Raw genomic sequence first — 6,000 nt, forward strand, 5'->3', positions numbered from 1 at the left:
TTAAATGATAGAAAGGTATGGTACCCTCTGGAGAAGTCTGGACATACAAGCTCTGACTGTAATAAGAATTAGAAGGATGATTTTTCATATATTTCCAATTTTGGAAGATTGCAAGCCATAATATACATCAATAATATTTGATGCAATTTTTCTTTTAAGACTAGAATCCCAGAATTCTAAGTTTATTGTGTACCTTTGTCAAGTAAGTTTGCTTAACAAAATAAAAGTTGTTAAACTACAATCCAAACTGACAGAAAAGGTAGTCAGCCTAAAGTGCTCAGTGATATAGAGCAAATCCACATCTTTATTTTACATAATATAATTTTGAATTCACAATGTGCTAAAAGTTGTTAAAGTTGCATTGTAAATGTTTAAATAACCAAAATATAATTGGAGAGAAATCAAACAATGTTTTATGCAATAAACAATCAGTCCTTTATTTGAGTCCCTGTTTGTTGTCAAGAGGCATCTTACTTCTAACTTGTAATCATATAGAAAAAATATTCCCATCACGTGGTTGCCTCTTATTATTGCACCATTCAATTAGAAGGTATTCACAAAATAGCTGTCTGGAAGATGTGTACATGGCTTATGAAGTAAATAATAAAAAAACAGTAATATCTTAAGATTTTATAATATATACTGTTAATATTGACTCTCATATATATAGTATAATAATATAATATTGACTGTCATTTGTGATATAAACCAAATCTATATTAAAGAGCAAAAGAATAACTGTTTTCATTTGGAACTGGATTTCACTTGATCTGACATCAAATGACAGCTGAAAAACACTCATGGGAGAGGTATCATCATATACATATATGACATTAAAATGTACAGTGAAATATTTTTTTCTAAAGAGAAATATTACTATCTTGAAAAAACAAAGGTATTGGTATAATCACATGAACCTTTTATCTACATCATTACAACCTCAAGGATGAGATTAATATTTTCGTTTTGGGAGTGAATTTTCATATTTTACACTAGTTGTGATCTAGTACGCAAAAATTTTTGATGTTAGCTGACAAACCACTTTTTCTTTTGCCAGTCTTACTGAATACCATGAAATAATGTTATGAATAGTCCAAATTTTACTGCATACTGAAATTATGCTGTTCCAAGTAAAACGGAGGAGTGAAACTCCTTCAGCTCCTATATCTTTAACATCTTAGCCACAGCTCTACAGTTCACCAATATTTTAATTGGAATATATTAAAGAAAAATTGTGATAGTAGGATGTTGTCAAAGCTGAGAATTTTTTCTTCTATAGTTTGTTTTTTTTTTTTTTTTTTTTTTTTTTTTTTTTGAGTTCCTTATAACCACATGATATCTTTGTGTTGTTATTAGCTGGAGAAGCAGATCCATGTGAACCATGAGGGTCAACAAGGCCAAGTCCAAGGTGCTACACCTGGGTCAGGGTAATACAGATGGTAATACAGGTATCAATACAGATAGAGAGCAGCCCTGCCCAGAGGACTTGAGGGTGCTGCTGGATGGGAGGCTGGACATGAGCTGGTAATGTGCACTCACGGTCCAGAAAGTTAAACGTGCCCTGGGCTGCATCAAAAGCAGAGTGGGCAGCAGGTCTAGGGAGGGGATTCTGCCCCTTCTACTCTGCTGTTCTGAAACTCCAGCTTTGGAGTTGTCAATACAGGAAAAAATGGACCTGTTGGAGTGGGTCCAGAGGAGGCCCATGAAGAGGATTCTGATCAGCTCTCCTGTGAGGAAAGGTTGAGACAGCTGGGGCTGCTCAGCCTTGAGAAAATGGGAGGAGAGGGGAGGAGAGGAGACCATATTTTATCTTTTCTGTACTTAAAAGGGGTTTATAAGAAAGATGGGGACAGAGTTTTTAGTAGGGCCTGTTGCCATATGACAAGGATAATGGTTTTCTACTGAAAGAGGGTAGATTCAGATTAGATAGAAGCAAGAAACTTTTTATCATGAGTACAGTAAAACACCAGAAGAGTTTGCCCAGGGAGGTGGCAGATGGCCATCCTTGGCAACATTCAATATCAGTGTAGATGGAACTCTGAGCAATCTGATCTAGTGGGAGATGTTGCTTGTTATTGTAGGGGCATTGGATTAAATGACCATCAAAGGTCTTTTCCAGCTCAAACGCTCTATGATTCAAACTACTCAAGATCCAAAGCCTTAAAGTGTTTTCATGATCTCTAGAGTACTCTGCCACAGAGCAAACCTAAGAAATTGAGAATATGAGATCTGAGCTAATTTTATGGGCCTAGTGAGGTACCTTCACACAGGGTGCAAGTCTTTTAACTGTTTCTTGAATGAAATTATTCAAGGATTGTATTACATTGTTGACCAGGATTTGATAATTTTTTAGATGTTATATGCTTGAAGGCTCAGGTGATGTCCCCATTTTCAAAGCCTCTGCTAACATCTTACACTTGCCATTTTCTGCATTTCATTTTTATTCTAGGGTTATTAAAAAAAAAAACACTTACTTGCTGTGAAGATCTATTTGTTACACTAATTTTTAAAAAAGTATTATACGAAGAGGTGTAATAATAGCAGAAAATTTAGCTAGAGCTAGATTGAGTTAGGTAGTATTCAACCTAGTTGTTGCAGTGAAACAAGCAAGTTTTACCTCTAGGCAGGCTGTTGCAGCCGCAGCAGGCCAAGATCAATTGGGCAATTTTTACTCCTGAGGCCCTGAAGAGTTAGGCAGTGTGGACAGCAACACTATATTTTCAGGGCTACAATGGTTTACAATTCATCTACCTGAGCAAATAGTAGGTATTTTATGCAGAAGAATCTAAGACAGCCTGGAAGAAATAAAGACTTCCTAATTTTTAGTCAGGATTACTCTAGGTGTTTTCAGCCCAGTCAAATTACAGTGAATCCAATAGTTCTTTGTGGATGCATATACAATATTGTCAGGTGCAGTGCAGTGAAGGAAGGTCAAACACTTGATTTAACATGGTCTGCTATGGTTCCAGGACCATCATGTAGTTATTAGCAACAAATTTTGCATAAGATCCTGGTCCTAGCACAAGCCATGTACACATGGAAAGAGCAGCTGGAGAACCTTGCATCCATGGGGCAAGTGAGGTGCTTTAAGGGACTCCCTGCTCTGTGGCTTCAGCACTGGTTCTGCTGGCAGTGAAACTGTTCTGAGCATATCAGCAGTGCCCTCGGGCACATGGTGCAGGCCTGTGAGCGTGGATACAAACAAATTGCCACCAAACACCCCTCTCTAACACACCAGATGTATAATGTAGATGTACTCATTCATGTCTCTGGACTTTGTGTTTAGCCGTCATTCCATCAGAATAAAATGGTTTCTGCTTTCTTTGATCCTCATGCTGTGAAAAAACCAGCATTTTCAGGAAAGCTTTTTCCCCATAAAAGGATCAATACTGGGTCCAATGCTATTCAAAATCCTTGTAAAATATCTGGATTACAGGACTCTATGCCTCCTAAAAAGGAGGCATAACCTAACCCTAACCCTAAAAAAGACTGCAGGTATCATCAGATTGTGAGGAGAGGCAGATACACTGCAAAGACAAGCCACTGCATGGAGACACTGCAATGGGCTGGAAGATTGGGATAGAAATAATGTTATGAGGATTAACAATGGTATATGGAAAGTACTGCACAGGAGAATAGTCCCCAGAGGAAATAGAGGTTGAGACATAGTTCTGCTGAAGTGCCTCTGTGGACAGTAAAATGAACATTACTTAGCAGTGTGGAAGGGCAGCAAGGAAGGCAAACCTGTGCTGCACCTGTAAGATAAAATCCACAAGATAAAGGTGTGTGGTTAGTCCAGTTTACTTGGAACATCATAGGCAGCACCTGGGAAAATGTGTCTAGCTGTGGCTTCCCCCAGCTCAAATAAGAGGAAAAACTGTAATATTGGAAAGGGCCCAGTGGGGCCCCACCACTCTGACGATTAAAGGACTGAAGAACTTGATGCATGAAAATGCTGAAGAAACTAGCTTCATTCCTTATGAGAGGAGGTCGCTGATGGACATGTGTGAGTCTAATCACTGCCTTCCAACACCTTGAACACAATTACTCTAAAGATGGGGATATTTCCTTTGCAAGAATATATGGTAGCAGGACTATATGCATGAGTTTATTCAGGGGGAAATCCCATTTGGATATAAGAAACATAATCATGTCTGTGGGAATAACAAAATATTGTAATAAGTTGCCCAGAGGAGTACTTCAATTTCTTTGCTGGAAATATTCAAGATAGTCTTGACAGATCCATGAGGAGTCTAATTTAATGCCTCCTTTCAACAGAAAGGTGAACATCTGATCCCAGAGCTCCCTTCTAACCTGGACTTTTCTGATTATGTCATTTTTCTATGATATTTCTTGTATATATATTCCAGTTGAAGGTGATTTGAAATAAAGGGTCTAAAGGAGCATTGGTATTAGAGCTGTATGACTGCAAGAAGATTTAAAGATTCAAAGAAAGAAGTCTGACAGAAGGGATGAAGAAAAGATACACCTTCAAAGAAGCCATCTAGAATCACTACATCCAAAGTCTACAGAGGTTAATAAGAGTCTTTTTCTGTGACTACAATGGGCTTTTGTTGTCTCTTTAAGTGTTCTGGCTTATTATATATTTTTTTTCCCTCCACACTTTTTTTTTTTTTCTTGTGGATGTCTAAGAATGTTTAAGAATGCCTAACATTGTTCATATTCTGTCTGCACATTGGACTGGAATTTTTTTTCATTTCATACATCATTTGCATTTGCTAGTCTGATTCCAGGAAAAAGGGGTATTAATCTTTACCACTCTGGAAACAACAACAACAATAAAAAAAAAAAAAAAAAAAAAAAATAATAAATAAATAAAAAAAAAATAAAAAAAAAAAAAAAAAAAAAAAAAAAAAGACATGTTACAGAATTGAGGAGCATTAGCTGTATGCTTTAATAATAGAACATATGTTGTATAAAAGATTACTTCTATTCTAATTTTAATTAAAAAATGGAGATATTTTAACATAATTTTGAAATTATATCTGAAAAAAAAACAGAGAACATGTCAATATAACTATGCATGATAATATATTACCAAGTGTGATTGTTTCTAATTTCATAGGCACTAATAAAAATGCCACAAGCCAAAGGATTTGAATTTGTAAAAGGGTCTGTGATAAAAGAAATGGAAAGAGGAAAAGGAAATTCTTTTAAAACACTTCTTTAAAGACCGACAAAAGGCTCTTCCTGTTCAGTGAAGCTGTCTGTGAATGTAAGGATTGCTTGAGTCTCTGTCTAGCATGTTAATCAAAAGACCATCTTTAGGAATAATAAGATACTTTTTTTAGCATGTACAGCAGGTTGCCTATTCAATAGTTCAGTGCTATCTATCATCAATGTACAATTTACTAAGGAGGTATGAAATTTGGGCGGTCTGTTTAGGGGATCTGGGTATGTAATTTCAAAATATGCAGAAACTGCTAAAATCAACAGATTGGGATCCATTTAAAATTTTTTACTTGCCACAGATCTAGTGGCATACCTATCTAGGCTTCACTGGTATTTACGAGGAAGAGACAAGCACATCTAACCTTTCTGCAATGTATATCCTGGATAGGTGTCTTAAGTGACCACAGAGGCCTCCTAAGTACCTAACACTTTAAAAGGCTAATAATAGTTGCAATCAATTATGTTCTAAAAGTAAACTGGATGTGTTAAATGTACAAAAAAGTGAAATGGTACAAACAAATGGTTTTGGACCTTATACAAAGTGACTAAAGAAAATAAGAATACTTTCATTGACTTCAAATTAATTAAATGTATCTATTAAATATAACCACTTACAGAAAGGTGATGATATGGTGCTAGAGGTAGAATATTTTATTTCAGAATGTACTTCTGATAGTAGAAGAGGCTAGGGTGTTAATTTTCTCTTGCTCATTTTGTTGATTTTTGTAAGAAAAAGAAATCTTTTGGTATAAAAGTTATTTTATTTTTTATTTCTTTAAAATGCAAAATGAAATAATGTGGAGATTT

Source organism: Vidua chalybeata, chromosome 1 (genome assembly GCF_026979565.1).
Source record: "Vidua chalybeata isolate OUT-0048 chromosome 1, bVidCha1 merged haplotype, whole genome shotgun sequence".
Classification (NCBI taxonomy): Eukaryota; Metazoa; Chordata; class Aves; order Passeriformes; family Viduidae; genus Vidua; species Vidua chalybeata.